At 40.0% G+C, this 24,241-nt stretch overlaps 1 pseudogene; it reads right to left on the bottom strand.

Annotated features, from left to right (window-relative positions):
- Window positions 1–19,679: 19,679 nt before the first annotated feature.
- The window catches only part of LOC132229619 (small ribosomal subunit protein eS8-like), an 89,916-nt pseudogene continuing 85,354 nt past the window's right edge, over window positions 19,680–24,241 (bottom strand).

Raw genomic sequence — 24,241 nt, forward strand, 5'->3', positions numbered from 1 at the left:
ATGGTAAAACAAAAATGATTAACCATGTGACAGAGTTCTCAGTGGATGTAGGAAAACCTTGAACATAATAGATAATAAATAACGAGGACATGGAGAAAAGTAGGTTGCTAACAGTTGATTGGCATAAGCCTCCAGATCCCAGGATATTTTTCCCAAGTGTGGTTGAATAACATTATAGAAGTAGTATACAGGCTACTGGCAATTCTATTCCAGATGCTATCATTAACTTGGCAAATTGTTTACTACCTCAAGGTCAAAGGACTCTCACCTATAAAAGGGAAAAATTGAATTTGATTACACCTAGTTTGCTTGCAGCACTAATATTACATGATTTTAACTTAGAATTAAATCCAAATTCTCTAATCCTAATAACAGGCAATCTTCTACTTGCTTTAAAACCATGTCACTGCACCTTTAATGGAACATAAACCCAGGGCTAGTGCCTCTTGGGGAGAGTGATGAAATGCTACATAAACAAGTCACTTCCCTTCTCTCCCCAGCAGAGATGCTAAACTTCAAATTTGTTCCCTCTGTATCTGCGAGCTGTGATTCACAGCTGTGGGAGCTGATTAGCAATTACCATGATCTGCAGGAAAATCTAAGCCCGAAATGAGATGAGGCCTATGGGAGGATGGAGGCTCACGTCAGTCAAGTAGTGTCTTGGGTGACCTCTTTCTGACCGGTGCTGTTTTTTTATCCAGCTGCTGGTAGAGAGTAATTGCTTATACAATAGCATTTCCCTTTTCTTCAGCTATTAGGATGTTTCCTCTATAATTAGTTTGTTTCTTTTGATTTCTATAATATTCAATGTGAGTAGATTGTTTCAGATCACATGTTTACACACCATACATACACACATCTATAGACAACATTATATTACTACTTTTCCAAATTCAGATAATCCAATCACAATTTTGGTAATTGATTGTACGAGCAAGATGATGTTCTAAGTACTCTGCAAATGAGTCCAAAGCCTTTTATTTTGGCTTCTTTTACTTTTCGAAATGATATTTGGCATCTTTCTAACACCCTAAGGCTCTTAGTTGGGTTGACCCGGCTAACGTCAGGGTAGGTCTCTTGCCATACATCCAGTCCACCATTCATCTATTTTTCTTCCTTTTCCAACAACAGAAAACAGGAGCACAGGACAGTGGTGAAACAAATCATTAAGGGAAAGATATAGATTCTACTGGATTGAGTTTGTCTTTAATAACCATGGAATAGGATTATCTCCGGTGCATTTTCTTTTCCTTATCTGACTCTTAGTAAAGAGATCCTGGGGTGTGGGGGCCGGGGGGGGGGGGCATCACTATATCTTAGAAACCATTGTGAAAACCTTGAAGCTAGATTCCCTTCCCACCAGACCTTCCTGGTTTTCATTGGTTCCAATAGCCACATGAAGGTTTACAGATTGACCTTTAATTCTTCAATTTGAAGAAAAAAAAAATAAGGTTAATTGGGAAAGAAAGGTTGATTATTGGTTATTGTTCTGTAGCTGGTGCTATCTTCCTTGTTTTAAGTGTTGATTTTCTATTAAAGTGGGAACTTAACATCATCTAACCTACCATATTAGTCCATTGCTAATCTGTCATCTCTGGGTTGTTTTTTGTTTTGTTGTTTTGTTTTGTTTTGTTTTTAGCCTCTGAACAGATTATTGTAGCACTTATTACAATGGTAAATTAATCATTTCTGATTATTTCTTAAAAGTAAGACCTGCTAGGTTGCCAAGGACATATTTGTATTTTCAACACTCTACTGTTACTTACAATTCCTATATACTCAAATAATTTAGTGAATGAATGTAAATAGCATTATATGGAGTAATATTTTTCAGAAATGGTTTTTAAGTGTTCATTTTTCTGGGTACATATTTCTGGAAGGTCCTGCATGAGTGTTAAGAGCCTTAAAGATATCAACTCAATTATGCTTATTAGGTAAGATTTGAACAAGAATCACACTTATCCTTATCCTGATTAATTGTTACAATGCTCTTAACTGCACTGGTACTTTTTCTTTATTTTTTATTGTTGGTACTATTACAGATGTCCCCCATATTCTCCCTTTGTCCCCTTCTATCCAACCTCCTCATGCCAGGCATCCATCACACTGTTGTCTGTGTCCATGGGCCATGCATATATGCACAGGTAATTTTCAAAGGATTAGGAAAGCACCTACAACACAATGCACATACATTCAGAATGCAATATCATCTTGTTTTTTTTCCTAAACTCAGTTGGCACTCCAGGGTCATTTCTGTTAACATCAATTATCCCTACATTTTAAATGTGTGGAAGTACAGTTAGGAAATTTATGGTTAACATCTCACCATGTAAAACAGGCTTTACTATAAAATGTAATATTAAAGTGTCACTGAGCATAATCAGTCATATATCTCTTTCATGTCCCACTCTGTATTAGCAATCTCTAAGTATTTATTGCTGCTTTTCCCCTCTGAATTACTATATTGATAGCCAGTCAGATGTGTTAAATGGATAGGTGTGATTCAAGCAGGCTTCATTGTAAGCTCTATCACATTTTTTTTTCTAAATCATGATATAAATGCCAATGTTTCTTCCTATTACATTTGCTTACCTTCATTGAAATCTCTCATGTACATATGAAATACTATTTCTGTGTGTTTCAAATAAAATCCAAAATGAAAGATTATATGAATCTCACAGGACTTTCCTACTAAGTATTCAAACTATAGATGGATACTCAAATATCATGTACCCAAGCCAAACCTTTAGCCATGCCACTATCATTTAAAGAACAAACCTCCAAAGAATAGATCACTCATTCTATTTTGGCATGATTGTTTCTATTATAAAACTATTTTTATTTTTAGGTTCATACTTTGACATAATTGTTCTAGATTAAAATTTTCATAATTGTAGGCGTTCTTGCTTGCAGTCCTAGTAAATTGTAGACAGCATGATTCTGTAAACATGGATACCTCATTCCAACAAATTCATATTTTTATTCATTTGACCATTTTAAAAACATATATTTTTATTTATTTCAGAGAGGAAGCGAGAGGGAGAGAGAGCTGGAAACATCAATGATCAGAGAGAATCATTGATCAGCTGCTTCCTGCACACCCCCTACTGGGGAATCAAGCCCACAACGCAAGCATGTGGCCTGGCATGGAATCAAACCATGACCTCCTGGTTCTTCAGTCAAAGCTCAACTACTGACCCATGCCAGGTGGGCTCATTTGACCATTAATACTTAACTTATTTTAGCTGAAAGTTTGTTCAAAACTAAATTTTTATTGACATTATTTCATTTATTCCTAATATCTAAACAGACATACACGGAGTGGCCAGATTATTATGACCACCTAACGTTTGTAGGCAAATTAGCTATAATTTCACGCTGAAGTTATTAGAGGGCCAGACCATTATAAATAGGGAAGCAGGTTGTTTACCACGACAGTAGAACTGATTTTTTTCTGAAGATATGGGTAAACAGCGCGATTTAACAGCCTTTGAACGTGGGATATATATTATTATGGGTGGCCAGATTATTATGACCAACCCATCAGTAGTTCATTGGGCCACCTTTTGCCTTCAATACTGCGGTGATTCTTCTTGGCATTGACTCCACGAAATGTTAAAAGATGATGCAAAGAATCTGACACCATGTCTGATGACTAGCACTGTCCAGTTCTGTGAGATTTGATGGTTGTGGAACCAGCTGCCTGATGGCTCTTTTAACTTCGTCCCACAAATGCTCAATTGGGTTGAGATCTGGTGATTGTGGGGGCTACCTAAGCAAGGTAAAGTCTCCCTCATGTTCTTGAAACCACTCTTTTACAATACGAGCACCATGGCATGGCGCATTGTCTTGTTGGAAGAAGCCATCTCCATTGGGATACGCCATCAACATGATAGGATGAACTTGATCAGCAACGATACTTAAGTATGTTGTGCTATTCAGACACTGTTCCACACGAATTAAAGGGCCCAAATCATGCCAGGAAACATGCCCCAAACCATAACACTGCCCCCACCAGCTTGAAGGCTTGTACTCAAGCATGTGGGGTGCATGCTTTCATGCTGTTTTTGCCAAATTCTCACTCTGCCATCTGCGTGATGCAACTGGAAATGTGGTTCATCGGACCACATGACTTTTTTCCAATGCTCAACTGTCCAATCCTTGTGTTCCTGTGCGAATTGGAGACATTTTATCTTGGTAATTGCAGACAGCAAAGGTGTTTGAACATATCTCATACGATGCAGTGTATGGCTAATTTGCCTACAAATGTCAGGTGGTCATAATAATCTGGCCACTCATAATAATATATATCCCACGTTCAAAGGCTGTTATATCGCGTTGTTTACCCATATCTTCAGAAAAAAATCACTTCTACTGTCGTGGTAAACAAACTGCTTCCCTCTTTATAATGGTCTGGCCCTCTAGCAACTTCATCACGAAATTATAGCTAATTTGCCTACAAACGTCAGGTGGTCATAATAATCTGGTCACCCAGCATATATCTCTTAGATTTTCCCTTTCTCTCTCATTTATATTGTCTTGGCATACCTATGCTTAAAAACTGCCAAGTACTGCCTCTTATAAGAAATCTAGGATCCTCCATAATATGGTTTCATCCATAGCCATCGCCAGCCTATTTCAGTCTCTCTATTACACAAAACTTCTATTTTAGTTGAATTTTTGTTATTTTTCTAACCCCACATACAATGGCTTAACATAACCCAACTCTTAATAGCTCTGCTTCTAACTCATCCTTAAAGCCAAGTTACCCTTAAAGCTAAGAGAACCTCTATCTACTCTTCCAGATCCACTCTCCACTCTTTTCACCCTTACCTCTGCCCAGATGGCTGATGGACTACATTAAAAGGCACCTTTGACCTCAAGCTGTCAGTGGAATATGGCCAAAGGAGAGCCCTAGCAGAGAAGGCAGGGGAGGAAAGAGGGGAGTGAGGTTGTGGCATTTACTTCACTCACCCATTCTTGTAAGGTATCTTGATCTGACTGCACCTCTCAACCAAAGGCAACCCTTAGCACTCCTTTCCTCTATGTTCCAGAATTACTCAATTTCTTAGCCTCTGAGGATAGTAATGGTTATTTTCCCTGTGGTAATATGCTATCTCTGTGGCTTCCACATACCCTGAATGCATCTTTGTAAATGGTCCCTTTCTTAAACCTTCCAGAAATCATATGTTTCCTGGTAGGATACTGATTGACATATATCTCTTCTAAACTACTTTTCCAAGAAGCCTTAACCAATAGCTCCCATTCACTTTCAGGTGATAGCATGTATCTGTATCACACTGTGGTGGCTTTAAAATATGCCCACAAATTCTCTGATACTCCTCTCTTCAAAGAATGGAGCCTAGTTTCCTTCTCTTGTAAGCTGTAGAAAGTGACAGAAGTGTTGTCATCACATGACTTGCTTATCTATATATATAAAAGGCTAAGTGACCACCTGACCATCTGAGCAGCCAGCACGTATGACATGCACTGACCACCAGGAGGCAGACGCTCAACACAGGAGCTGCCGAGCTGTGGTGACTTGTGGTGACCAGAGAGGATGCCAGGGTGCATCACCGGACAACTGCCCTCTCACACTCTGGGATGCCTCCAGGGATGTTGGACTGCCAGTTGCAGCCAGCCAGAGAGGGACCTCGGAAGTTGGCTCCAGGGTGTGTCCAGGCCATCTCACCCAGTCCCACCCTGCTGGCCACCTTCCAATTAATTTCCTTTCAATGTGCACAAATCCATGCACTGGGGCACTAGTTAAGATAGAAAAGGCATTGGGACTTCCTCCTACTCTCTCATTCTTGGATCTTCTCACTCTAAGGAAGCCGGTTGCCAGTTGACACTCAAGCAGCCATAGATAGAAGCCTACATGGCAAGGAACTGACAGTAGCCATATGAGTAACTAAAGTAGATCTTCCAGCCAGAGTCAAGCCTTCAGATGACTGCAGCTATGATTGGCATCTTGACTCAACTTCATGAGAGACCCTGTACCAGAACCACATAGCTAAACTTCTCTCAAGTTTTTGATCCACAGAGACTGATGATATTTGTTCCTTTAAGCTGCTACCCAGCCGTTTTGGTTCAGAGGTCACTGGTTCAATTCCTGGTCAGGGCACATGCCTGGGTTGCAGGCTCGATCCCCAGTAGGGGCTTGCAGGAGGAAGCTGATCAGTATTTCTCTCTCATCAGTGTTTCTCTCTCTTTATCCCTCTCCCACTCTCTCTAAAATCAATAAAAACATATTTAAAAAATAAGCTGCTAAGTTTGGGGAGATAATGTGTTGTGTAGCAAATTTGTTGTGTAGATAACAAATACTAGTAAATATCTTATACTAGAGGCCTGGTGCATGAAATTCGTGCACAGGGAGGTGTCCCTCAGCCCAGCCTGCACGCTCTCCAATCTGGGACCCCTAGCAGGACATCCCTCTCACAATCTGGGACTGCTGTCTCCTAACCGCTTGCCTGCCTGCCTGCCTGATTGCCCCTAACCATTTCTGCCTGCCAGCCTGATTGACCCCTAACCACTCCCCTGCCAGCCTGATTGCCCCCAACTGCCCTCCCCTGCTGGCCCAATAGCCCACAACTGTCCTCCCCTGCTGCGACCCACCTCCTCTGCCGAGACCAGCCTCATCTATGCTGCACTGAGCATTGGGACCCCCAGGCCTCACTGCATGGAGCGGCCACTGAGCCCCTTCTTTACTGTGCATGTGGCCATCTTGTGACAGCCATCTTGTGGTGGCCAACTTGTGATAACTTCATGCGAGGGAGTCGTGTGAGGGTGTGATGCCACTTAGGCTTTTATTATATAGGATGACAAGACAGACACATACCCCATTTAAAGAGGTTTAGGCCACACAGGTGTAATGCAAATTCAATATTGGATCAACCTAGAAGTTTTTGTCTTCAACTATCTCACTTTTTTCCCTAGTGACTAATCTTTGAATATTTTTCAACAACCATGTCTTTGAATTCTTCCATAATTTTGCTTTTTGTATATTTTAGTGACCTTCTTGGTCACTACGATCAAGTTGTGCTCAACAATTTTACCTCTTAGACTAGAAACTAAACCTAAGCCCCACTTACTACTTCTCTGGTCCTGACCATAAAAAGAATTTTACTACCAAGCTTGTGTCACAAAGGGATAGCAGTCTCACATTCCAATTATATTTATACTAGAGGCTTGGTGCACAAAAATATGTGCACTCAGGGGGGTCCCTCAGCCCAGCCTATGCCCTCTTGCAGTGTGGGACCCCTCAAAGGATGTCCACCTGCTGGTTTAGGCCCATTCCCTGGGAGATTGGGCCCAAGCTGGCAGTCAGACATCCCTCTGGCAGCCCGGCAGCCCTCGGGAGATGTCCACTTGCCAGTGGGGAGCAGGCCTAAGCTGCAGTCGGACATCCTTAGTGCTGCTGAGGAGGCGGGAAAGGCTCCTGCCACCACCGCTGTGCTGGCAGCCATCAGCCTGGCTTGTGGCTGAGCAGAGCTCCCCCTGTGGGAGCGCACTGACCACCAGGGGACAGCTCCTGCATTGAGCATCTGCCCCCTGGTGGTCAGTGTGTGTCATAGTGACCAGTCATTCCCAGTCATTCTGCTGTTAGGCTCAATTTGCATATTACCCTTTTATTATATAGGCTAGTGCCGGGGTCCAACCCCAGCGGGTCCAGGGGTCCCCAAAGGTGTGGATGGAGTCGGCGAAGAAGGAAGGACATGGAGACAGCGTTCAGTTGATCAGCAGCCTAGCCAGGATCTCCAGCCAAGTTCTGTCCAGGTTCTCCAGAGAGGTTCTGCTTCAGATCTCCAGCCAGGTTCAGTCACCAGGTTCTAGTCAGGTTCTCTTGCCAATTTCTGTAGTCAGGTTCAGTCCAGGATCCCTTGCCATGTTCTCTCCAGCGAAGCTCCTCCATCTCCAGGTTCTGCGTAGGTTCTGTATTCTGAGTTCTGACTTCTAACTTCTGTGTTCTAAGTTCTGTGTTCTTCTGTCTTCTGAATTCTGTCTGTTGTTGTCTTGTTGCATCTGTATTTATACCAGTTGATTCTAATCCTGTCAATTTCTATTACAAAGGTTAGGGCGTTTCTTATCTCCATTCCAGGGAGTAAAGATTATGTAGCTTAAGCATGATTGTTTGTAGTTAAATTGATTAACTACCCGCCTGGCACTTAGTTAAGGAGTTTCATCCCCTCCCTAACTTCAGGGGAAAATCCCTACCTGGGGATTCAACCTTTCTCGGAGAGGTGACCTTGGTTAAAACACAGCACCAAGAAGGTGAGCAAACATATTAAGAACCGTATGCTATATATGCCAGGTCCCTTGAAACAGCAAGGATGGACCGGCTCCCGGCAGGCTAGAGTCCTCGTGTACGGGTGAGGGCTGGCTGGTTTGACCTGAAGGGTGTCCTGAATCAGGGTGGGGGTCCTGCTGGGGTTCCTGGCCAGCCTGGGTGAGGGGCTGATGGCTGTTTGCAGGCTAGTCACACCCCCTTCAGGGTGAGGGTCCCCACTTGGGTACCTGGCCAGCCTGGGGCAGGGGCTGATGACTGTTTGCAGGCAATCAAGCCCCCCCCCCCGAGTGGGGACCCTCACCCCATGGAGGTTTGGCCAGCTTGGGTGAAGGACTGATGGCTGTTTGCAGGTTGGCCGCACCCCCCTTTAGGATGGCGGGGTCCCCACTGGGGTGCCTGGCCAGTATGGGTGAGGGGCTGAGGGCCGTTTTCAGTCTGGCCAAGCCCTCCCGGCAACATAAGCTCTCAGCCTCTCCTTTTTTTCTTTTTTTTTATTCTGGGATTTATTTACCTTCTATAATTGAAACTTTGTAGCCTTGAGTGGAGCTCAGAGCCAGCCAGGGCAGGCGGAAAGCTTGGCTTCCTCCATCGCCAGGGGCAACCCAAGCCTCCTGCTCGCTCCAGATCTGTGGCCACGGCTGGCTGAAAGCAGGTATCTGGGATTTATTTATCTTCTATAATTGAAACTTTGTTGCCTTGAGTGGAGCTCAGAGCCGGCTGCGGCAGGCAGGAAGCTTGGCTTTCTCTATCACTGGAGCAACCAAGCCTCCTGGTTGCTCCAGCTCAGTGTCTGCCGGCCGCCATCTTGGTTGGGTTAATTTGCATATAGTCACTCTGATTGGCTGGTGGGCGTGGCTTAAGGCATAGCAAAGGTACGGTCAATTTGCATGTTTGTCTTTTATTTGTGTAGATTATTATATGATTTAAGACTTAAAGAAGTGGTATATTCCTTGTTTTCCTCAACTGTATTACAAAGGAGGAAGCCATAATCTCATGCTTCTATATTCTACTACTTTCAGTTCTGTTGAATATGTAGTATAAAATAAATGCCTATAAATGTGGATACCTCATGAAATTTATGTTTAATAAATACTCTTTTATTTCTTGCTTCATTTTTCTTCTGCTGCTGCCACTATTCCACTGAACCCAAAACCTCTATATCTTGTTTGAGTTAGAAAATATTTACTTTTCCCTGGGCTCCTCTGCCATTCCCTCCTGCAAATTATTATATATTCTATATACTAGTAGATGTTAAACCTTTAGAGTGTTTTTTTTACTTGTTTGTTTTAGTTTATAGGAATTGCCTGGTCAAATGCATCACCTTCATCCATAACCCCTAAAGCAATTACATAAAAAACATTACTGCTGTTTGCTTGATTCAACTTCAGCATAAATGAAGATGGCTATATCTTCGTGTTACTGGGTCGGCTACTGGATAAATAGGAACATATGTGGCATGCCCAGAGTAAATGGATGACTTACTCTCCCAGATAACTTAATTTGGCAAAATGAAAACTAGGTTTCCTGGCTCTTTTTCCTTTTGTCCAATAAAAATAAGCCTTTGAGACAGCTTTTCTCCCACTGACACTTCATTAACTGCCAATATTGTTGGAGCTACCAGTTATAAATATGTAAAGTGTGATATATATGCAGGCCTATTTTGCATAGTGTGCCTGTGTTCCCAGCTGCCGGCTATTTTTGTTCAAGTCAAACATGTTTTGATGTGCTTGTTTTGTTGTTTTTGTTTGACTTCTGTGATACTGAATAATTAAAAACAGTTTATAAAAATCACTAGATATCCAAATGTTGCTGAAATATGTCCAAAATCTAACCTTCTGTGTTTGGATATAATTATAGATGTCAATATGGCAGTAACATAGTAAGTTGTGTTTAATTAAATTCTTCATACACATAGGATTTAAATCATACCTAAATCATGTGCATATCAGCTCCAAAATGTAAGAGCATGTATAGTTGAATTACATAATGCGAGAGCAGGATGAAATTTAGAGATATTTCAGTTCAACTCTTTTTCATTTCCTTGATAAACAATTTGAAGCCAAGGCATATTAGTGCATTTGTTTTATGGCCACACAGCCCATTGAGTGATGGCACTACACAGAACCAGATTTCTAGTGATTTTTCATTCAGAGTTGCTGTTTTTCTCTACAAAAATCAGAAGAAGTGGCAGTTGTGTCATCTAGAATACACACTCAGAAGTGCCTTATTCTCCATGTCCTGAGATTTAATGTCCTATCTAGATAGGTCAGCTTTGCTCTACCCATGCCCACGGAAAATTAAATTCTTAGAGCAGAGTATCTAAATCAAAGTTACTTAGCACTAAAGTTATCACAAGAATGTTCATTTAAATTTAACAATGAGAAATAGAAAATTCTGTGCACCATTTAGGTCAGCATTATCATCATAGCCAAGCTGCATAGAAAGTGAAATATATGTCCCTTTATTCATTAGCCATGAGGAATTATCAAAGATTTCAAGAATTTATTTTTATGTAATCAGAGAATTTCCCTTTATGCTCAAAAGATAAAAACTCAAAAATTCTACAGGGGCTGGCAGTTAAGTTGGTGAACAGCTGGGTGCAATATCACAGGAATGGTGAAGATTCTGGTAAAATAGAATATAAATATCCTATTTAAAGGGAGCAGCTGCTATTCATCTCTAGTCAGTAGCTACCATCTAGAAATTTAAACCTAATCCCCTAAAAAACTTTCTCTACTTAGAGAGGAAGTAAGATAAGTTCCAAACTAGTTTTCCAATTTTTATATATTTGTAACTATTTATGAACACTTACTTTAATTGCATAAAGAATTTTTTATTTGAATTTGGCCTCAGGGTCCTCAGTTTAAAGCCTTTCCAATGCAGACACATATAGGAAATCAAATCATAACCAGATGTTTGCTTGCCTATAACAATGTCAAAATAAGAGGAGTTATGATTATTTAATGTCCCCAGTCTATTATAGTCACATGTAGAGTTTCCATCAGGGATAATACTGCCAATGAGGATCAGAAATACTGAAAATTCACTCCATTTCTTGTATCTATGCCCAAACAAGGATGGTCTTGTCATCATCCCAGAAATACTCCTGCTCCAATAGTTGAGAATCCTTTTCTCTTTCATTGTGCATATGGCTATGTCCAATTTCACATCAACAATTTCTCATTTCTTTCTGTGCTTCCAGGACGATTAACTCCCATTTGATTTTTAAAAATATCCTCTATAAATATTTTATTTTAATATATTCTTTCTTGTTAATATAAAGTTGGTTGGCTTTATATAAAGTCGTTTCCATCACGTGAATTTGAATTTATTTGGTCAGATCCTTCCTGTGTTGATCTTATATTTAACTTTGATTGTGTAATGTTGTCTTCCTTGTATTCAAGTTATTGGGATTCAACTGAATGTAGCCTCCAATTCTGACTATAGTAACACTAGCTAGTGGCATAGTATCCTCAAGGTCATGGAGTGACACATAACATTCAAATACTAAAGAAAAAAGTAATAGGTTAACAAATAATTTTTGTCTAAAGTAGGTGGCATTTACATACAGTGCCCTGTGTCCTCTTTTCAGGGTCCTGATGCATGCATGATAGCAGCCTGCTATTACTGTACAGAAGTAGTTGAGAAGATATTTGTATTGTCCTTGACAATCAGGGTACACTGAAACTCATTATCAGACACTCGGGTTAAAGCCTCATTTCTTCCTCATTTTTGACACATTACAAGTGCATACAACAGGGGTAGCAATGCATTGAATTTTCACAAAGAACAACTTGTGTTCCTCAGGGGATCTTGAGCTGATGGGGTCATGAGTGTGGCCCTTTACTATCAGCCAGTTCTTTGAAGGTAGTGGCAATGCTATCTGAACAGTCTCCTTGCTTAACATTCCTATGTAACCAGTGAGCTTGTCATGAGGGCCACTTTCTAGATAGTAGTTCCAAGTTTGCCATCAGTGTTTTTAGAGGAGGTGGGAGTCAGATTGGCAGGTGATATCTGAGTTGCTCTTTAGTAAAGCTCCAAAAATATTTTATATGTGATCAGCTTGTATTAGGCATGATTATTTCTTCTCATTACTTAAGAATTATAGCCATCCCCCTTTTATATTTAACCTGTACATTGTACTCAGAGGCAGTGTAATATAGGAGTAAAGTGTATGATTCTAGAATAAAATTGACTTCACACCTTATTCTGCCACCTAGAAGGCTGTGCCTCAATTTCCTCACTAGAAAAATAGGGAATAACATAGGACCTATGTCATAGAGTTCTTATAACTATTAAATAAGTTATTTTTTGCCCTAAACGGTTTGGCTCAGTGGATAGAGCGTCAGCCTGCGGACTGAAGGGTCCCAGGTTCGATTCTGGTCAAGGGCATGTACTTTGGTTGTGGGCACATCCCCAGTAGGGAGTGTGCAGGAGGCAGCTGATCAATGTTTCTCTCTCATCGTTTCTAACTCTCTATCTCTCTCCCTTCCTCTCTGTAAAAAATCAATCTACACTAATAAAAGAGAAAAATGGTAATTAGCGTACAACGATACCCTTTTCATTGGCTAATCAGGGCTATATGCAAATTAACTGCCAACTATGATTGGCAGTTAACTGACAACTAAGATTGGCAGTTAACTGCCAACAAGATGGCGGTTAATTTGCATATGTAGGCACAATGCAGGGAGGCGAAAGGGAAAGCAGGAAGAAGCCCCCTGCCACTGACAGTGATTGGAAACCCAGGGGGGAGCTAAGTCCTGGGGGGCAGGGCAAAGGCGGCCCTGGGGCCGCCTTTGCCCTGCCCCCCAGCCATGATTGGAGAATCAGGCGCCTTTGCCGCCCTGGCCAGTGATAGGAGGAAGTAGGGGTGGAGCCAGTGATGGGAGCTGGACACGGTTGAAGCTGGCAGTCCTGGGAGCTAGGGGTCCCTTGCCTTGGCCTAAAGCGGAGCCCACGATCGCGGGGCCACTGCAGTTGCGGGTCCCCGCTGCCCGGCCGGACGCCTCAGCCAGAGGCGTTAGGCCTGGGCAGGGGCAGAGCCTGCAACCCCCGGGAGCTGGGGGTCCCCTGCCCAGGCCTGACACCTCTGCCGGAGGCCTCAGGCCTGGTCAAGGGGCCGATCCGGTGATTGGTGATCGGAGGGTGATGAGGGTCAACTCCTCTGGCCGAGGCATCAGGCCTGGGCGGGGAGCTGAGCTGGGGATTGGGGGGATATGATGGTCCCCTTGCCCAGGCCTGAAGCCTGGGTCAGAGGCGTCAGGCTTGGGTGGGGGGGGTGGAGCAAGCGATCAGAGGGAGATGGGGGTCCCCTGCCCAGGCATGATTCCTGGGCCAGAGGCCTCAGGCCTGGGCAGGGGCCAGAGCCAGTGATCGGGGGGAGATGGGGGTCCCCTGTCCAAGCCTGACACCTCTGGCGGAGGCGTCAGGCCTGGGCAAGGGGCTGATCAGGTGATCAGAGGGTGATGGGGGTCTACGCCTCTGTCAGAGGCATCAGGCCTGGGCAAGGGGCCGATCCTGCGATTGGAGGGTGATGGGGGTCAACGCCTGAGGGCTCCCAGTATGTGAGAGGGGGCAGGCTGGGCTGAGGGACACTCCCCCCCTCCACACACCCAGTGCACGAATTTTGTGCACCAGGCCCCTAGTTATATATATAATTAAATAAATTATTTCCTGACACTTAGGATACTACCTGGTATATGATAAATATTATTTAAATTTTATTTTTATTACATACATTGTCTTCTGTATGTCTATGCCTTTAGGATTTTTTCCTGATCATTCTGTCCCATTGTCTCCATAATTTCATATAAATCTGTCAAGCAGATGCCCGAATTTCTAATTTAATAAATATGTTCCATCATAATTAAAGAAAACATATTTCTGAAACAGCACCACTGTTCCATTTTCCTAACCTTAAAGGCTAGTGCAGATTCCCCCAGCAAGAAATTTCTCCTGATGTCTACTAGGCCTTAGCATTTCACTCTTCTTCTGTGTCCTAGCCTAGAGAGGGCTAATTGCTTTAGGCACTTTAGCTCAAATTCAAGTCTCAAACATTAAACAAAGAGTAAGTTTTCTTAAAAGTCACAAAAGGATATTCAGAAAGTTGATCCACGTTCCTTTGCTTCTAGATCATGTACTCTCCTCAAATTAATGAGGCTTTTTAAACTCCACTGTCATTTTCATTTTGGCTCTGCTCAGAATAGCTAGACTTCTGATCATTAAAAATAATTTTCAGAAATACTCTATTGTAGCAGAGATCATTGTTACTTTAATATAATAAACTGGTCTATCCAGCAAGTCACATGAGATTTATTGCTTTTCACATATTGCTTTCATTATTCAAAATATTGAAAGAAGATATAAGCCTTGTTATAAAGGATAAATCACATTTTGAGGTGCAATAAATCACCTCAAAATGTAGTGGCTTATAATAACAGCAATGTTAGTATCGCTCATGTTTCTGTAGGTTGACTGGACCTAGCTAGATGGTTTTTCTGTTCCACTGGGTATTGGTCTGTAGTTGTCTGGGAGTTCACCACACTGGAACATCCAAGACAGCTCACGCTCAGGCTGGCAACTAGTACTGACTGTCCGCTGGGAATTTATCTTGGGCTATAGACCAAAGCACCTCAGGTCTCAAGCGGCTGATAGGTTTTCTGAAGGAACATCACAAGAGTGAGTGTTTCAAGAGGACAGGAATGGGAACTACCCATCCTTTTAAGTCCTAGACTTACAAGTCCTAGAACATTCTATTGATCAGATGGTCACCAAAGCAGCTCACTTTCAAAGACAGGGGATACACAAACAGTCCCTAACTTACAATGGTTCAACTTATTATTTTTTACTTTATGATGGTGCAAAAGTAATATGCATTCAGTAAAAACTGTACTTGGAATTTTGACCTTTTACTGGACTAGAAATATGCATTGCAGTACTCTCTCATGATGCTGGCCAGTGGCAGTCAGCCACGGCTCCCAGTCAGCCACACAATCAGGAGGGTAAACAACCGATACTCTACAGAGCACTGTGTCGTCAACATTGTGGAGTGTTGTGTTTTGTGTTTTTGCATTCCATCATGTCTACAAAACACCCATCTGTGTTTCCTGCTTCTGGTGAGAAGAAGAGGTAGGCAATTACTCTTGAGATGAAACTCAAGATAATTGTCTAACTGTAGGCCAATGTAAGTGTTCTGAGCACACTACCATAGGCTAAATGAAGCTATGCTGATTGGTAGATTAGGTGTATTAAATATATTTTTGATTTACAATATTTTCAATTTAAGATGAGTATAACTGGACGTAATTCCATTGTAAGACAAGGCACAGCTGTAAGGAGTGGCATACAGTGCAGGAGTGGAGGAAGTACAGGGCCATCTTTGAAGACTGATTACCATAACAATTAAAACCTTCCTCTTCCCCACAAATTGCTTCCGTCTGTCGATAGACAACAAATAGAATGAGAATGAATAAAGTAGTTCAAACAACAAAAAAAATATGAATAATGTCTCTAAATTTTATTGAAACAGAGTAAAAAGAAATATGATCTTGTACTCAGAGCATTGGGGTTCTAATCCAGGCTCTATTATTTATAAGCCAATGCGACCTAGAACAATTCACCTAAACTAAATATCTCAAATTATTCTCTTACAAGATTAGACAGAGAGGAGACATATGTAGAATTTTAGACAATAAAAAAGATTAGGCTGAGAGAATACAGTCAAGGTACAAACCCTGATACGGATAATAAAATCACTGATAAATGGCCAACATGTAGCTTTCAAAGACAAAATCATTAATCAGACTTTGGAAAATAAACTGTGTCTCAATATAGTCTCAGTATACTAGCAGGCTCCTCTGATAGTTGTCATAACCACAAAACACAAAAGCCACATGGTTGGGTTAGTCCCCATATAAGGTCAAAGACAAAAGGCAAAATTCACCAGAATGTACTGAGAAACTGGGATGCAGGCAGAGGTCAGACAACAGGCAGAGCTGAAGAGATTATATTGTTCTGGTCTCTCTGCTTCCTTATCCAGGTTTTTAATTAATAAGAAATTCTAATTTAAAATTTTTTAACCCTAGATCTACACCAAAACTGACTATGGAACTTTAAAAAGCATGAGTCCACATTGTGTATACATTCCTCCTATCTGGAGCACAGATTTCTCCTAGTTAATTCCATTTTATCCATTAAGTCTTAGCTCAGAAGTCACCTCCTCCCAAAGGAATTCCCAGAGACCCCTTATGATAGATTCTTTATGTTCCCACAGATTTAATATGCTCTATTTTATTTTTGCTCCCCTTCAGTAGACTGTGAAGCTAATGAATTCCTAAGGCTAGCACAGTGTCACCATCTTCCACCACCAAAATAGATAATAGATGGATGATAGATGATAGATAGATAGATGATAGATAGATAGATGATAGATAGATAGATAGATAGATAGATAGATAGATAGATAGATAGATAGATAGATAGAATAAGGAAGGAGGAAAGAAAATGGGAAGGAAGGAAGGGAATGGTTCATAAAGAATAGGTAATTCAAATATGATAGTAAAGTCTGGTACATAAAAGTAACATAGTAGTATAGGGATTGTGTCCCTTTAGCTCTCTCCATATACTGCAAAGCACAAGACTCTGCAGTTTTTTTGTTTGTTTGTTTGTTTTTTAAATATATTTTATTGATTTTTTACTGAGAGGAAGGGAGAGGGATGGAGAGTTAGAAACATCGATGAGAGAGAAACATCAATCAGCTGCCTCCTGCATGCCCCCCACTGGGAATGTGCCCACAACCAAGGTACATGCCCTTGACCAGAATCGAACCTGGGACCCCCCAGTCCACAGGCTGATGTTCTATCCACTGAACCAAACCAGTTAGGGCAAGACTCTGAAGTTTGATACATATTTATCATCAGTATCACAGGGCTTACCTTGTCTCCTCTTATAATCAGGAAATATACAAATGTGTATGAAATTATTAAACCACAAAAACCATTAAGGGAAAAAGTAGATATTCAGCTACAGTGCTACCACTGGGGTTGGGAAGATGGCAGATGGGACATGAAATAATACAGCAGAAAAGGTAAGGAACAAGTTGAGTTTTCTAAGCAATAGATCAGATTCTTTCAAGAAGCACCCATGTAGGTGTCCTTTCCTTCCCATCAAAATCCAGCATCAAGGCCAACTAGATGGTGTGCAGCTTGGTTTGTTGAACAGAGCCCATTTAGAAAGCTCCTCTTGGTTTAATGCTCTGCTGTCATGATCTTGAAAGTTTTAATAATTTTTGCATAAAGAACTACCTATTTTCATTTTACACTTTGTCCCACAAAGGATGTGGCTGGTCCTGTCCAGGAGGTTCTGCAAAGCTCCTCACTGTAGAGCAGTATCTAAAGGAGTTGCTTTGTAATACATGGCTACAGACTACACATTTGCAAAAATGTCTGTAACAACAAATGAGAAGAGAATTATTAGACTAATAGAAATACAGAGAAGGTTCTTACAGATCCTTGTAATCTTAGTATATAATTCTTGTAATCTTAGTAAATTTAAATCAAGGGAACGACAATGCTGACATGAAGCAGATTAGATGAGCAGGCATTGTCCCAGCATGGAATATACAAGTGGATTGATGGGCTACGGCTACAAGGACAGTGAGAAAATTGACATGGATAAAAATTTGAAGAATGATATCCTTAGCAGTAGTGGCAGAGTGTTTTTACAAAGCCTCTGGAAAAATAATTGGCAATAAACGTGAAGGAGGGATAAATTTATCTAGATATCATTTTTAACTGTTTATGCTTAAGTGAACTGCTTAATAATCTGTAGATAATTAATTTCATGATGTGAGTTGAGTCATTCCCAATTAATCATTTTCAATGTCTTTGTAAACTACTGAGATAGAAGAACCACTTCCAGAATTGTTAATCACAGGAAAGTAACTAGATATCTGTGCTGACATTCTTATTGCTCAGAGGGAACAGATGAGGCAAGAACATGATTGTGAATGATCCTATGAAGACTTACTTGTTCCTGTTTGAGTGAGCTAGCTGCGTATGACATTCACTGGAAGAACAAGTGCACACAATAATATCTAATATTTCAGTGCTTTCTGTACATTATTTGTTTCACCCCTTTAAGAACTCTATGAGGCAGATATTATTTTGATCCTCACATTGTTGATGGGGAAATTGAAGTACAGATGGGTTAGGTTATATCCTCAATGTCATACAGTTAAACCATATTCTAATCAAGGAGCAGACAGATGGATACATTAAGGAAAATATAATTTATATATTTATATATATAATTTACATATAAAACCTAGAGATATACATCCAGATTTTTATCCATGAGTATGACTCCAGTGCAGTGCTTTGACATACCGCCTTATGCTGCTGTATGCATTCTTTCACAGGTGAATGTACTTTACCTCAAAAACTCATCATCCTGATTCTCTGACCATATATGAATTAGTTCATTTCTTCAAAAGACTATCCCTACTGGGAAACATATATGCATAGCCCATGGACACAGATAATACTGTGGTGAAGGCCTGGAAGAGTGAGTGTAGGATGGAGGGGGTCAATGAGAAAAAAGGGGGGAGGACATCTGTAATATTTTTAATAATAAAGGTAAATTTTAAAAAATAAATAAAAGACTATCATTTCCCCCACTGAATTGGAATATTTATATGCTAAAAAATATGCAGCTCAAACTTTACCTCACACCATATGCAAAAATTAATTCAAAATGGGTCATGACCTAAATATAAAATATAACACTTCTAGGGGGGAAAAAAACTTGATAGTGACCTTGCATTAGGCAAAGATTTTTAAAATAGGAAACAAAAGTCTTTTAAAAGATTGTGAACTTTATCAAAATTAATATATTTTACTCTTCAAAAGACACTGATAAGAAAATGTAAAGATAAGCCACAAACTAGGAGAAAATATAAACATTCATCTTATAAAGGGCTGTGTCTAGAATACGTAAAGAACTCTTATAACGAAAAAGTAGAAGGTAAACAAATAGTCAAAAAATAATGGGTAAAATATTTGAACAGACACTTCACTAAAGAAAATATTTAGATAGTTGGTGCATGAAGGTGCTGAACATTATTAGTAACTGGGAGATTGAAATTAAACTTAATAAGATACCATTAGACCCTCACTAGAAGGATTCCATTAAAGCTAACAAATACCATATATAGGATGTTGAAGTTATTTCATCCTTCCAGGACACCCACTGGTGGTAATTGTTTATCCAAGTAACTGCTGCCCAGATAAATGTAGCAAAATCTTAAATGTTTGTGTTCATCTGGATTCATCGTTTGGTACTTGTGCATAAAAATTTGCCTGCTAAGCTTCTTTCATTAAAAAAAACTCACATTTCAGATGAGAGGAGCTCTGAAAGCCCAGATGCTTGTTTCCTGCTTTTCTAACTCGTCCATGTCCACATTGATGCAGATGCCAACAGGAGTCTGGACCACCATGTACCTTAAAAGCAGAATTTTAAAGAACGGATTGAATCCAGGACCTATTAAGTGAAATGCTTTTTCATTCCCTTTTCCAAATGTAGCTTTTTAACATAACGTACATAAATTAGAACATGTTTCAAAGTTCAACATAGAAAATAATAAATGTAAGAAAAGAATAAAAATTGTGTAGTGTTTTCTGCTTAAAAATGCCTCTATATACATTATCTTTGATGAAACCAAACCGCCAGAGGGTCAGTCATGATTGAAGATGAACTTCTCAGAAATATTTTTTTCCTTTGAATATGGAGCATCTCTAGGAAGTTTCCTAACACTTGACCGACATGAGACTGCTCAGCACAATAAGCACCTCACTGCATAAACAATGTGTCATTCACTTAAAACCTCCACACACACCCACTTCTAGGAATATATCCCAAGAAACTAGAAACACCCATCAGAAAGGATATATGCACCCCTATGTTCATAGCAGCACAATTTACAATAGCTAAGATTGGGAAACAGCCTAAGTGCCCATCAGCAGATGAGTGGATTAGAAAACTGTGGTACATCTACACAATGGAATACTACGCTGCTGTAAAAAAGAAGGAACTCCTACCATTTGCAACAGCATGGATGGAGCTGGAGAGCATTATGCTAAGTGAAATAAGCCAGTCAGAGAAAGATAAATATCACATGATCTCACTCATTTGTGGAATATAATAAACAACATAAACTGATGAACAAAAATAGATCCAGAGACAGAGAAGCATCAATCAGGCCTTCAAACCTCAGAGAGAAGGCAGGGAAGGGTGGGGGTAAGGGGGAGAGATCAACCAAAGGATTTGTATGCATGCATATAAGCATAAACAATGGACACAGACACTAGAGGGGTGAGGGCAGAAGCACGGGGATGTGGGGGGACAATGAGGAGATAAGGACACATAAGTAATACCTTAATTAATAAAGGGGGGACCTCCGCATACAGAATGCTAAGAGAAAGACCAGACCTCTGGTTGTTAGTGACAGCACACTTAAAAAGGGCTTTTTAAAAATCAGCTAAACTCATGTCATTTCCTAATGCAACCAAATTCCTACGGTTTCAAAATAGCTACTATCTCAAAGTTAAACACTTTTGGCACAGCCAAATCTAAAGTATACTTTCACTCCACTCCCTGGATTTTTTCTAGAAGAAAAGTCAATTTTCCTGACTAAAAATGAAGAGCCACTCAGCACATAGACACGTACTTTAGGAAAGTCAGCTCCAGGATGAATGAAGTCGGAACTGTTGCCATTGGGGATGCATAACAGGAGGTCTTGGTGGGTGCTTCAAAAACCTGGGAATAAGGGGAATTTCAAAGAATTAAATTAATAACAATTGACATTTTCATGATGTAGTACTAAAACAAAAAATTAGCTTTATATGATGAAGAGTTTAGACACATCTAGAACTCTAATTGAGGTAGTCTATTTATTTTATCCCATTTTTCACCTCTTAAAAATGAATTTAAGGTAGCATACAGAAATATATACAATTTAATATGAGAGTAACATATAACAAATAAATATTGACACTTCTAGTATTAGAGTGGAAAATTGAACACACAAATTTGCTTTCTTCTCAAAACCCTCAAAATAATAGAACAGAGACTTTAAGACATAAGAGAAGATGGAAGAACAGAAGGTAATAACAGCAAAATTTTAGAATAGATAGACTAGGTTTAATAGCATAAATTACCTGAAAAACAGTAGAGGATAATGCCAAAAATAAATCTCATTTATTCAAAAGAATCCTCCAAAGGCTTAGTAATTCATGGCACCAGTTAACTTTAAAAATGATGATTCAAACCCTGGTTAGTGTGGCTCAGTTGGTTGTAGTGTCATCCCATGAACCAAAAGGTCACTGGTTCCATTCCTGGTCAAGGCACATACCCAGGTTGTGGGTTCTATTCCCCACCAAGGTGTGTGCAGGAGGGAACCAATGGATGTTTCTCTCACATCGATCTTTCTCTCTCACATTGATGTTTCTCTCTCTCTCTCCCTTTCCCTCACTCTAAAAAAAAATCAATAAAAACATTTTAAAATTATGATTTAAAAATATATCCTGAAACAAGGATGATGGCTTATTAGAGAAAAAACAGAGTCTCTAATTTTGGAGGGGTACCAAAAATAGTTGAGGATAGAAGTATAATACCAAAAATAGAGAGATTAGCATTAAATGTTTACTAGATTCCTAGGCCCCTATTCACTCTCTCTACTCAGGTCGCAGAACACCATCAATTGCTACACCTACTACTTCCATGTAGAAGTTTCAAAGGGTCTTCTTTGGAGAATCTGACTACTTAAGAGGAAAGACTTGGAAGATACTAACATTGGAGATTCACTCCAAAAAGATCCAACCATATCACCTACATTAAAACTCAGGGTGCACAAACCCCAACTTCACCTCAGACCTTTTCAATGGCTTTTGGAGCCCCTACTATTAACTGGGAGCAGCAAACAAAAATTACCAACATCTGAGTAAAGGCTCTCATGCAAAAGATAACAACCTCGGGGGAACTACACAAAGAGAATGAAATGCAAAAATCGTTAATATATTTAAAGAGATTAAAAATAATCTATTGCACCCATAAAGACTGAAACGGTGCTGTTAGGAGCATTCCCAAAACAAAACAAAGTGACAAAAGAGCTCTTTGAAATTAAACATGTAATTACATAAGTGAAAAACTCAGTAGAAGTGTTGAAAGATAAAATTGAGTAAAATTCTCATAAAGAAGAGCAAAAGGATATAAAAAGAACATTTACAAAAATGATTAGAACAACTAGTTCAGTAGGTCTAATATTTACATAATAAAAATTACATAGCAAACACTGTAATTTTATATTCTGTTGTCATTAATAAACATTTAGACCTTCGTTTAAAAAATAAACACAGAAAATGAAGAAAGAAAACAAGAAAATTTTCAAAAATGTCTCAGAATTAAAAGAAATTTTATGCTTTCCCAGATTGAAAAAACGCAGGGCAGTAGATTAAACTATACTATGCTAAAGTATATTAGCATAAAATTTCAGTGCTCTGTTGACAAAAAGGACAGGAGAAAACAGGTTACATACAAACAATATCATCATACTTCTAGAGCCACAACTGGAACCTTAAAGATATATAGCAATAACTTTCAAATACTGAAGGAAGGAAGTATGTAACCAGCCAAATTCGAAATTAAATGTAAAGGTAAAGACCATTTTGGACATGCAGCATTTTGAAAGTTTCTCCCCCTTCTCAGAAATCTATAGAAGGATGAGCTTCACCAAAATGAAGGTGTAAGCCAAGAAAGAGGAAGATAAGAAATAGAAAACTACATCTTCACTCGAGGCGTCGGGAAGGGGGGGGGGGGGGGGCGGGCAGGGAGGAAAGAATTCCCAGATGATGGTGAAGGAAGTTTCTATAACAGCTTTGCTCCAGAAAGCAGAAAACAATTCATACTGGAATAGGGCAGAAAACTCTTCAGAAGGGATTTCTTCAGGAAGATGAAACTGAACATCTTATGTATCTCAGCACCTTGAGAGAATATTTCAGACAATTATGACCTCCAGGAAAACATAAAAGCGTGCAGGGAAAACAACATTAATAAGGTTCACTACATGGCTCAACTTTCAATGTGTGAAACTCTATTGAGAAGATGTGGGCTGGGAAGTGGCACGTGTGCACTGGAGAACAGGAATGGTGAGAGCTAAAGCTGCAGGTTCCATGGCTGGAAATCAACAAGCCATGCTTAAACTGATAAACCAATGAGTGGTAATAAAGTTTGTGACTTAGACATAGAACTATATCCCAAAATAATCCACAAAAAGTAAGAGTAGGGGGACATAGACTGCAGGTTTTCACAACAAGTCTTGTAAAAACTATTTGTCTGTTTATACTTTATGCATGTATAATTTGAAAATAATTAAAACTAAAAAAAGCAATACAGCAAGTGCTTACTTCTAGAGATTATGAATATATACCAATAGAGCATATGAGAGCACCAGCTTCCTAATTTGAATGAATATGTGTAGCATAGGATGACTTTCCTAATGGTGTCATGCATGGAATTATTAAGTGCATATCTCAAAAAAATTTAAATGAAAATGAAGATGAAATGATCATATCTCCAGCACCCTAAGATTAAAAGTGAACTCTATTTACTCTCCTTCCCTCTTAATATACTCACTACACTACCCCATATTTCTTGAGTCAGTATTATGCCACATAGGTGGGCATCTGCATTATTCCATTATTTGACTTATAAGGATAGATGATTTTGGTTTTCCAGTGAGTTGCTAGCCCGTAACTATGGATTGGATCTGGTACAGCTGTTTCACGAAAAACATTTGAGAGCCTCTGTATGGAGACCCAATCTTCAAGCACTGGAAGGGTGGAGAAACAGCAGACAGCCCTGCCATCGAGCAGCTAGTGCAGTGATGGCGAACCTATGACA

The sequence above is a fragment of the Myotis daubentonii genome, chromosome 3, assembly GCF_963259705.1.
Source record: "Myotis daubentonii chromosome 3, mMyoDau2.1, whole genome shotgun sequence".
Taxonomy (NCBI): Eukaryota; Metazoa; Chordata; class Mammalia; order Chiroptera; family Vespertilionidae; genus Myotis; species Myotis daubentonii.